Genomic DNA, 12,299 nt, shown 5'->3' with positions numbered 1-12,299 from the left:
CCCTATCTCTTACTTTCCAGGTATCAGACTGCCTGACTAGCACACTCTGCAGGTCATTCTGATACTGCACCACTACACTAGAGTGACCTGCTGTCGCTACGTGAACATAATATGTTTCAACAGTGCTGGTTGTGAACTTCTAAATCTGATCAATTAGGTGATTATTTAGAGGGTCACTTTGTATTTGGAGCAGATATCTAATATAAAAAACCTACAGGTCTCTCTGTGTTTGTCTGTCTCTCTCTCTGTCGATCTCTCTCTTTTTCTGTCTCAGTATCGCTGTCTGTCTCTTTTGTTCTCTTTCTGTCTCTTTGTCTGCCTGCCCCTCTCTGTCTGTCTCTCACTCTCTCTGTCTCTCTTTTGCTCTCTTTATGTCTTTATCGCTTTCTCTGGGTCTCTATCACTCTCTCTCTGTCTTTCTATCGCTCTCTCATTCTGTCTGTTTATCGCTCTCTTTCTCACTATCTACCTCTCCTTTTCTGTGTATCATTCTCTCTGTCTCTCTATTGCTTTCTCTATGTATTTCTGTCTCTCTTTCTCTCATCGTCCCTCTCTACCGCTCTCTGTTTGTATCGCTCTCACTCTCTATTGCTCTCTCTCCGTCTCGCTATCGTTGTCTCTCTCTCTATCGCTCTTTCTCTCACTGTCTCTCTCTTTATCGCTTTGTCTCTATCATTCTCTCTGTCTCTATTGCTCTCACTCTGTCTCTCTATTGCTCTCTTTCTCTCTGCCTCTCTATCACTCTTTCTCTCACTGTCTCTCTCTCTGTGTCAATATCGCTCTCTCTCTCTGTCTCTCTCTCGCTCTTGGTTGAGCAATGTATGGTGCAGCTTAGCAGTGTATGCAGTGTTTCTTAGCAACACTTCCCTCATCCCAGTGCATGCCTGAAGCACAGCAGCGCCCCCCACAGACTTAACATTGTAACGTTCACCCCGACTGACAGTCCCTGAATGTATTACACTCACATGTGATGATGTTCCGGCACCAACATCATCCACCAAAGTTACAGCAAAGTGTGGGGCAAGAAAAAGCATGGAGGCTTATTTATAGTAGATATAGACTACTACCAGATGTACCATAGGCCATGGCACCGGGAGCTAACTGCCAGCCAGAGCTTACCGGCCCATAGTATCCAATCCAATTACTGTGGCCAAGTTGTCCAAACCAGAAGTGTTCTGTCTTCTTCGGGGCTTTCATGGTATGGGCTGGTAATGGATGAAGCTTCAGCAGGGAGTGAGTCTGTTATACCCGCATCATGTACATTGCCTCTCATGTCAAGGACTTGCAGGTACCTTCTGGTGCCCCCCACCTACTGTAAATATACCCCAGGTGCCCAATAGGGCTTGATGGTTCGCCTACTACATAGGGGAACACCAGTATTATAAATGGGGGCATGTGATGGTAGGGGTGCTATACAATTTGTATTAAGGCCCAGAATCTTCAAGTTACGACTAGGGCAGCAAACTGGGTCTTAGAGGTGAAGCCCAGCCATAACTGTTTGCAGGACCTACTTTCCAGCCTATTGTCACCCAATACAAGGGCAAAAAACCCTGAAGTCTTTTCACGGATTTCCCAGTATATTGATTGACAGGTAAGCAAATGTGTAAAATGTGAAAGGTCCAAAGGGAAAAGTGCTATTTGCTGGCAGACATGAGCTGTGATGTCCACAGACATCCCCGTTGGACAGATGTCCGGGGGATTAGAGCTGACTCACAAATGGGGAGCATTTGGGGTTTTGGGAGTTGTGTTTCTTCGGTGACCCGGCTGCATCCACTGAAGGCTCATTGACTCTTCTTCCCCCGATGAACTTAGAACTGTAATAATACAATACTCCTCCACCATACTGTCCTGACGTATCTGCAGCACGTCCGATCGCTGGGTGTTTGATGGTCCGCGAGTCACCGTGACCTGAAAAAAGATGAATTTCATGGTCATCAACACAGTAAAGAAAGTCTCAGCAGACGCCATATAGAGTGTCAGGATCACAGAACGCGCCCCACAGCAGAACTTTCTGACTCTTCCACTAAAAACACATTTCTTCATGCGGTTTGTAGAAATGTGATGACATATGTGCGCAACATAAAAGAACACTGTAATGCCGCCATTACACAAGCAGAGCGTGAACGACTCTGAGGTGGATATTTGATCCCAAGGAAGAATTTGCCATGAAAGGTCATTAGAGAAGCTGCAGGAATCGGTCACATCCGTCTGAGGCTGAAAAACACTCAGACCCCACCAGTGCATCACAAGACCAATCCGCCTTCTTACATGTTGTCATGTTGTGGCCTTGTGTCCCCTCAGTCGGCACTCAGACCCCATAATGACAACAGAACCGGAAAAATTTTTGCACATTCTTAAAAATCAAAAACTCACATTTTCAGTGACATAAGTATTAATACCCCTGTGGTGACAATAGCAGCTCTGGGGGCCTTCCATCTCTCTGGATGATCTCTGAGATGTTTCTACACCTTGACTGGAGTCACATGGGGTAAATTCAGCTGATTGGACATAAGACCCCCCCCCGTCTATATAAGGTCTCACCACTCACTATGCATATCAGAGCCAGAACCAAACCATGAGGAAGATAAAACTGCCCGTAGAGCTCAAAAACAGGATTGTGTGGAGGCGCAGATCTGGAGAAGCTACAAAAATATCTCTACTGCACTGAAAGTTCCTAGAGCCGCCCACCCCCAAGCTAAGATGAAAAAGGGTCTTGTAAGAGAGGTGACCAAGAGCCCAGCAGCACCCATAATACTTACATGGAAGAACAACCAGGACTCGTCCTAAAGCCGCCGACCCACCAAACTAAGGGGAGAAGGATCTCCGTAAGAGAGGTGACCAAGAGCCCAGCGGCCCCCATAATACTTACATGGAAGAACAACCAGGACTCTTCCTAAAGCCGCCGACCCACCAAACTAAGGGGAGAAGAGTCTTGTAAGAGAGGTGACCAAGAGCCCAGCGGTCCCTATAATACTTACCTAGAAGAACTACCAGGACTCTTCGTAGAGCTACCGAACCCCAAACTAAGGGGAGAAGAGTCTTGTAAGAAAGGTGACCAAGAGCCCAGCGGTCCCTATAATACTTACCTAGAAGAACTACCAGGACTCTTTGTAGAGCTACCGAACCCCAAACTAAGGGGAGAAGGATCTCAGTAAGAGAGGTGACCAAGAGCCCAGCAGCCCCAATAATACTTACCTAGAAAAACAACCAAGACTATTCGTAGAGCTGCTGACCCCCCAAACTAAGGGGAGAAGGGTCTTGGTAAAAGAGGTGACCAAGAGCCCAGTGCCTCTATAATGCTTACATGGAAGAACAACCGGGACTCTTCCTAGAGCCACCGACCCCCCAAACTAAGGGGAGAAGGGTCTTGTAAGAGAGGTCACCAAGAGTCCAGCGACCCCCATAATACTTACATGAAAGAACTTCCTCCCTCCCTGAGAGGCAGTGCAGGAGGGAGGAAGGCAGCCAGAAGACTTTCTGACAGGGGCTGCCTGTCCTTCATTGTGGCAGGAGAGCAGGGAGAGGGTCTCACTACAAGCCAGCACCCTGACTAACACGGAGCCTGAGATGCAGGTGCTCCCTGCCCCACTCTACCAAGCTGCAGCTCCTATGCCACAGCAGAGCTAGCATAAACCCAACTCTCTGCAGAAGTGGGATAAAACACCTTTAGGGAGGGTTCACACAGGGCGGATTTGCAAATCCACCTGCGGCCGCTAATCTCGGGATTAGCCAGCCATGTGGACGAGATTTCTCACAAATCTCGTCCACACGGGGCGGCCAATCCGCTGCGGTTAACCCGGCCGAAACCGTGGCTGCGGTGAGGCTTTGCCGACCGCAGCATGTCCATTCTTTTTTCTTTCTGTTGCGGCTCCTCTATGGGAGCGCCGGCCGCAGCGGAAAAGCGAGCGGCCAGGCCGCTTAAAAGCCTCCGTGGGTTTTTCCGTGGCGCTTCTCCTGGCGGAAATCTCGCGGTTTTTGCTGCGGCCAAACCGCGAGATTTCCGGCGAGAATCCACCCTTAGGGAACACGGCACCACAAGTCCCAGCAGTAAACATGGCTCTGCAAATGAGTTCACATATAAGTCAGGGTCCAAGCACCCAGAGGCAATCCCCTCAACCAAGTAATATAAGCACTACAGCTCCCAGTCCTGGGGCCTCTACTCCACAGGTTCACGCTAATCTCAGAGACATTCTCTCCCCCGTAGCCAACACTTCGCGGTACACGGAGAGCGCTTCTACCCCTGCTGTTTCAGCTTTCTGCCAGCAATCCGGACCACAAACTGCAGCGGACCCTTCTCTCTGCATAACTTCAGACCTAAACCATACTTTGAAGGCGCTATGGAAGATGGTCAGCGCCTTACCAACTAAGACTGACCTGGAGCTGCAAATTGGACAGATAGAAGAAAAACATGCCACAGCGATCCAAGCCGTGAACCAGTCAGTCCAATCCCTAACAGAACGGGTCCTGGCCCTGGAACAAACATCCACAACCACCTCCTTGGAAGTGCAACACTTAACCCATTCCCTGAACAACCAGGAGGCACAGATGAGAGACCTTGCACTACACCTTGATGACGTCGAAAATAGGGGGCGCCGCAACAATCTTAAACTCAGAGGCCTCTCTGAAAATATCCCACCTGATGCCCTTCATGACTGCGCAGTAGCCATCTTTAACAAGCTCCTGAACAGACCAGATGACAGGTTAATAGAGTTGGACAGAGTACACCGCCTAGCAGGACCAACTTTCCAAGAGACGTTATCTGCCGTGTTCATTTTTATAGACCGAAAGAGGACATTCTGCGCTGCGCCTGGCAGCAAGTTCCAGTCAACTTCAAGGGCTCGGAGATCACTATCCTCCCGGATGTCTCCAGACTAACTTTACACATGAGGAGAGTCGTGAAACCATTATTGGAGGCCACGCGAGCCGCAGATGCCACGTACAGGTGGGGCCACCCCTTTCACGTTATTTTGAGGAGGCGGGGTCGCACCATTATTGTTAAGTCCCCAGCAGACTTGGAGGAGGCGTTCGCTTTCTTGGACACTCCACCCATACCAGTTCCGAACTGGACTCTCCCTCCCAACTTCATCTTCAGACAGCCGACAGTAGCAGATCCTGTACCCAGAGATGGAATGTCCAGAGGAACGTCCGGAAGATCCCCCTGAAGTCAGTTCTAAAGCGGGATATTGGGACAGTATATTAGAGGGGGAGAGGAAGGGGTGGCGCTAAAGTTTATATCGCTTGGCAGGCAACCACCTCTATTCCTCAGTTTCTCCTAACCTTGCTCCCCTGTTACTTTAGAGCTGCACGTTTGGTGGGTGCCAGGGCTCCCCGTTACCTAGTTGCTACCAGTTTATACCTAGTTAGTGCAGGCTTACTTTTCAGGACTGTTCTCCATGGTCTGTCTTGCTGTCCTACGTTTCCCCACTTAGGGCTCTTGGGACGCAATTTACCCTCTGATAAGGGGGGCGACATTCCTAGTTTATTACCTGTAAGGTTAGACTTTTTGTTGCCCCTGTTGGCCGGTGCGGATCTAATCCAGTTCCGAGTTGGTCAACAGAGCGTAACCACCCTTCTGTAGGGCCTTCTCTTCCTGCAGTTTCCTAATCCTTGCCCGTCTCCCTCTCGTTTCTTGTGTGTGTTATTTTTTTTTTCATCCATCCCTTTATACTTTACCAGTAAGTCAATCTCGGGGGCTTCCCCCGTTCTGTCCTTTTTCTCTCTCCCCTGGTCCATCCCATGTAGACACTTATCTGGGTTTTTAGAGTTGGGGTGGACGCGCATCTAATTTAATGATGTCTTCTTCTAATGCTAATCTGAATATTGTTTCCATCAACGCACAGGGATTGAATATACCAGAGAAAAGGTCTTCTCTCCTCCGCCTTTTGTGGCAAAACAGAGCGCATTTCGCTTTTGTCCAAGGAACTCACTTCAGAGCAGATTTGACTCCTAAGCTGAGAGATGGTCGATTTCCGGATGTCTTCCACAGCGGTCTCCAAGACCAAAGGAGTCTCCATTCTGGTGGCTAGCTCCATTCCTTGGGAACACCTAGATACGTGGGAGGACGGTGCGGGTAGATACCTCTTCATAAAGGGTAAGTTGGCAGATACCCCAGTCACCCCGGCTTCGCTTTATCTTCCCAACTCCTCCCAGGTTTCCTTCCTTGAGGGGGCCCTGGAGGATCTGGAGGAATTCCAGGAGGGCATCCTGATACTTGGGGGCGACCTAAATATTCCTCTTAACCCGTTCATTGACACATCTAGAGGGGTTGGTAGCTTGCCTAGGTCCACATATCGCAGGTTCCGCAAGATACTACATGAGCATGAATTAGTGGATGCTTGGAGAATCAGTCACCCCTCTATAAAAGATTTTACTTTCTTCTCCAGTCCACATAATTCCTACTCAAGAATTGACTACTTCCTACTTCAGCAAGCGAGTCTCCCCCTAATCACATCAGCACATATTGATAACATATCCTTCTCAGATCATGCCCTTGTCTCCATCTAACTCTTCTTTCCCTCATTACACCGCAAGACATGGCATTGGCGTCTTAACGAATCTCTTCTACAAGACCCATTAATTAAAAGCGAGAGCCAAAACACCTTAGAGGAATACTTCAATAACAACACAAATCGGGAAACAGCCCCGCTCTCCATGTGGGAGGCCCATAAATGCGTTATTCGGGGGCCCCTCATCAGTATTGGGTCCAGAGTCAAAAAAGAACGTAGCGCCCAACTACAGCTCCTCCTCGATCGCATTCAGATCCTGGAGTCAGCACATAAACAAACCCTAGACGTTATGGCAGGGTCTGAGTTAATACAATTGTGAGATAAGGTACGCTCTCTGACCATGGCACGAGCTAAGGGTATGTTGACAAAGTGTAGGAGACATTTTTATGACTACGGCAATAAGCCCAGTCGCACTCTGGCCCGGGCTTTGCGGAAGGAGCGAACCCGTTCATATATTCCTCACATCTCCTCTCCATCTGGCCTTAGCCTCCACGGGCCGCAACAGATCGCTGAAGCATTTAGCAATTATTTCAAGTCCCTCTACAACCTAGCCCCACCCCTCCTGAGCAAGTACGATCCTCTCGTAGATATTTGATTCAAACCTATCTCCAAAACTTGAGCATGCCTCAGCTCTCACAAGACACAATTCAAATGTTATAATCTCCCGTTTCGCAGGAGGAACTCACCCGCGTACTAAAAGAATCCCGTACAGGAAAAGCACCAGGCCCGGACGGTTTTACCCCCAATACTATAAGACATTTGCTGAAACTCTGTCCCCTCATTTCCTCAGTGCCTTCAATTCGCTTACCTCGGGTAATAGCCCCCCAAGAGATACCCTGAAAGCGTTTATTACGCTAATCCCGAAGGAAGTTATCGTCCCATATCTCTCCTAAATGTGGACCTAAAACTCTTCTCGAAAATCCTTGCCAATCGCTTAGCACTCCTTCTCGGTGATATAATTCATGGAGATCAAGTGGGATTCGTGCCCCTGCGGGAGGCACGGGACAATACTGTCAGGGCTATTAACATCATCCATCAGGCGAAAAACAGGCTCTGCCAAAATCGCCCGTATTCTTCCTCCTGCATCTCAGTGACATCCCGGAGTATACCTACAGGCGCTCGGTGGTGAGACACCTGGTAAACGCAGCAAGGGTTTGTGTCCCCAAACTTTGGAGACAAACACTACCGCCCTCCATTTCATTGTGGTTCCATCTTATATGTGAGATCAGAGAGATGGAAGAGCTCACAGCATCACTTAAAGACGCTCATGAAGAATTTGCCAAAATGTGGCATCATTGGTTGGAGTTCCAAAACTCTGATGAATATAAGAATCTTTCTGGACAGAACGTTAGGTAGCTTTTCCAACAGGGGATTTCAGCCAGTTATTAAATCCCCCACTTCCACGCCTTATATGCCTTCTCTTACAGAACATAGGGACCTGTATTTGTTTTTCTCCACCCTTTCCCCCCCTTTTTTGTCTTATCTGTCTTTGTCTTCTTGCTTTCCCCTCCCCCTCAAACCTTCTATGTTCCCTTTCCTTACCCTTGCTGCAAGTTAAGGTACATATGGTCAGGACCTACCTGGCCCCATATTGTGACTGATATTTTGGAATGCTAAAGATTAGAGATGAGCGAGCGTACTCGGAAAAGCACTACTCGCTCGAGTAATTTGCTTTATCCGAGTATCGCTGTGCTCGTCCCTGAAGATTTGGGTGCCGCTGCGGCTGACAGGTGAGTCGCAGCGGGGAGCAGGGGAGAGCGGGCGGGAGAGAGGGAGAGAAAGATCTCCCCTCCGTTCCTCCCCGCTCTCCCCTGCAGCTCCCCGCTCCGCAGCACGTCCCGAATCTTCAGACCCGAGCACAGCGATACTCGGATAAAGCAAATTACTCGAGCGAGTAGTGCTTTTCCGAGTACGCTCGCTCATCTCTATTAAAGATGTATGTACACATATATTTTGTTTTTGTATTTGGTAAATGTTGAATTGCAGTTTTATATGGAAAACTTACAAATAAAGAATAAAAAAAAAAGGAAAGAAGGATTTGTTGGATCCATTACTTTTACCTGAGAGATTCCCAACAAATGTCTGGATCGGTAAAATCTCCCATGATCACTATGTTGGGCTTCTTTGAGAGCTTGGCCAGCTGATGTAGAAAGAGTTCCTCCATATCTTCTGCTTGTCCAGGCGGCCTATAGTAAATGCCTACAATGGTGTCCTTTCTGTTGTTCTCTCCTTGTATTCTTACCCAAACAGTTTCTACAGAACTCCCAGCTCTAAAGCTTGAATCTCTGTGGAGATGAATGTTCTCCTAACATACAACACAACATCTCCTCCCCTTTTATTAGGTATGTTCCTTATAAATACATTGTATCCTTCAAGCCTTGTATCCAATCATGTGTATCATCCCACCAAGTGTCCGTGATGCCGATGACATCATATTTCTCTTCCTGTGTTCGGAACTCCAATTCTCCTTGTTTGTTTCCCATGCTCTGTGCATTTGTGTGGAAACATGTTAGTTTGTGATCGGGGTCTCTTGCTCCTCTACTTGCCTGCTGAATTTTTTGTCTTTGTTCTTTCTTTCCACTTCTAATAGCGAGGGTCTCAGATGTATTAATTAGCTGTGTATTTTTGCCTTTCACTTCCCTTCTCATATTGTTCTAGTTTAAAGCTCTCCTAATCAGTGAACCAAGGGGCCACCAAAAATGTGCTTATCTGTCTTTGTAAGGTGCAACCCATCTCTAGCAAGCAGTCCATCATATAGGCAATTCACTCCATAGTCTAGGAATCCAAATCTTTGCTGACGGCACCATCGAGGTAGCCAGTTGTTCACCTTTAGAATCCTGTTCCATCTTCTTATCCTATGGCCATCCACTGGGAGGATGGATGGGAAGACCACCTGAGCTCCTAGTTCCTTCACCTTCTTTCCGAGGTCTTCAAAGTCTCTGCAGATAGTTGCAAGATCCTTTTTTGCAGTGTCATTTGTCCCTACATGTATTAGTAGGAATGGATGCTGTTCTGTAGGACAGAAGAGTCTTGACAGCCTATCAGACACATCTTTGATTTGTGCACCTGGAAGACAGCAGCCCTCTCGTGAGGTGTCAGGTCTACAGACAGCGGCCTCTGTTCTTCTCAATAGGGAACCCCCACAACCACAACTCCCCTCTTCTTCTTCACCACAGCACTTCCTTTTCCCCATTCAAGAGGACTCTGTGTGCTTACTACACAGTTCTTTGTGGGCAGAGTCATTTCTTGCTGTACCTCTTTCTCCTCTGCTCTGTACTTTGTGGGTAGAGTCATTTCTTGTTGTACCTCTTTCTCTTCTGCTCTGTTCTTTGTGGGTAGTCTTTTCTTGCTGTACCTCTTTCTCCTCTGTTCTTTGTGGGTAGAGACATTTCTTGCTGTACCCCTTTCTCCTCTGTTCTTTGTGAGTAGAGTAATTTCTTGCTGTACCTCTTTCTCCTCTGCTCTTTGTGGGTAGAGTCATTTCTTGCTGGACCTCTTTCTCCTCTGCTCTTTGTGGGTAGAGTCATTTCTTGCTGGACCTCTTTCTCTTCTGCTCTGTTCTTTGTGGGTAGAGTCATTTCTTGTTGTACCTCTTTCTCCTCTGTTCTTTGTGGGTAGAGTCATTTCTTGCTGTACCTCTTTCTCCTCTGTTCTTTGTGGGTAGAGTCATTTCTTTCTGTACCTCTTTCTCCTTCTGCTCTTTGTGAGTAGAGTCATTTCTTGCTGTACCTCTTTCTTCTCTGCTCTGTTCTTTGTGGGTAGAGTCATTTCTTGTTGTACCTCTTTCTCCTCTGTTCTTTGTGGGTAGTCTTTTCTTGCTGTACCTCTTTCTCCTCTGCTCTTTGTGGGTAGAGTCATTTCTTGCTGTACCTCTTTGTCCTTCTGCTCAGTAACCAGTACCAGCCCCCCCTGCGGTAGAGCCTGGTACTGGTTCCCGAGCAGCATGGGTGCTGGCTGACTCCTGATCCTCCTGCTTCTTTGGGTCACATGCTTCCATTCCGCGGCTTCTGCAGGTACACTGGACATTTCTTTTCCTTCAACATTTTGAAGACTTTCTTCTACTGTCCAGGAAATCCTCATCTTCCTTAATAAGTTACAATGTAGCTATTCTCTCCTGAAGACTCTGCACTTTACCTCCAGTAGAGACACAAGCTTGCTTTTCTGGCAGGTGAAAATTAACTTTTCCTCTGGTCGGTTTGTAAACCTATAGCATACGCTGCAGATCACCATATGGCTCCTCCCCCTCCATATCGTCAGTTGATGTCCCTTTCAAACTTCTAAAAGTCAAGAATTGTAGTGAAGATATATAACCTGTAAAATACTACTAAATGTACAATCTCCGAGCAGCTAGACCCGGCTAATCCCAGCAATCTTCCTGCTTATGGTGATTCTTTGCTCTTCCTAGAATGCACAGGGAATATGCAAATGATCTTCCTGCAGCTCCAATCTCTGGTTTGGCGATGTCCTCCGAGCAGCTAGATCTGGCTAAACCGAGAAATCTTCCCGCTTGCTGTGATTCTTTGCTATTCCCAGAATGCACAGGGAATATGCAAATGATCTTCCTGCAGCTCCAATCTCTGGTTTTGTGAGTCTGATCCCTGCCCCGCATCCCTAGTGAGTCTAGGGACTGTCGCCCAGTTGTTGCCCTGGGGATTAGCCTAGGGGGGCAAATAGGTAGGGACAGGGAGTAGTTTCAGGGACCTCCGGTCTTGTAAGAGAGGTGACCAAGAGCCCAGTGGCCCCTATAATACTTACATGGAAGAACAACCAGGACACTTCCTAGAGCTGCCAATTCTCAAACTAAGAGGAGAAGGGTCTTGTAAGAGATGAGACCAAGTGCCCAGCGACTTCCATAATACTTACATGAAAGGACAACCAAGACCCTTTCAAGAGGCACCAGACTAAAGGCAGAAAGGTCTTGAAAAAGAGGTAAACAAGGGCCCAGCGCCTTCATAATACTTACGTAGAAGAACAACCAGTACTCTTCCTTGAGCCACCAACACCCCAAACTAAGGGGAGAAGGGTCTTGGTAAGAGAGGTAATCAGGAGCCCAGCACCTTCATAATGCTTACATGGAAGAACAACCAGGACTTTTCCTAGAGCCGCTGACCCCCAAACTCAGGTAGAAGGTTCTTGTAACAGAGTTGACCACGAGCACAGCGGCCCCTATAATACTTACATGGAAGAACAACCAGGACTCTTCTGCGAGCCACCAGACTAAAGGGAGAAGGATTTTGTAAGAGAGGTGACCAAGAGCCCAGCGGCCCTCATAATACTTACAAGGCAGAACAACCAGGACTCTTCCTAGAGCCGCTGACCCCAAACTAAGAGGAAGAAGGGTCTTGTTAGACCAGGAGCCCAGCAGCCTCCATAATACTTACATTGAAGAACTAGTACTCTTCCTAGAGCCGCTGCCCCTAAGCTAAGAGGATGAAGGGTCTAGTAAGAGAGGTGACCAAGAGCCCAGTGGCCCTTATAATACTTACATGGAAGAACAACCAGGACTCTTCCTAGAGCCGCCGACGCCCAAACTAACAGGGGAAGGCTCTTTTCAGAGAGGTGACCAGGAGCGAACGGTTTCCATAATACTTACATGAAAGAACAACCAGGAGTCTTTCAAGAGCCACCAGACTACAGGGAGAAGGGTCTTGTAAGAGAGGTGACCAAGAGCACAGTGCCTCCATAATACTTACATAAAACAACAGCCAGCACTCTGCCTAGAGCTATCGACCACCCAAACTAAGGGGATGAAGGGTCTTGGTAAGAGAAGCCACGAGAGCCCAGCGGCCCCCA

Source organism: Eleutherodactylus coqui, chromosome 8, assembly GCF_035609145.1.
Source record: "Eleutherodactylus coqui strain aEleCoq1 chromosome 8, aEleCoq1.hap1, whole genome shotgun sequence".
Taxonomy (NCBI): domain Eukaryota; kingdom Metazoa; phylum Chordata; class Amphibia; order Anura; family Eleutherodactylidae; genus Eleutherodactylus; species Eleutherodactylus coqui.
This window is presented reverse-complemented; position numbering follows the sequence as displayed.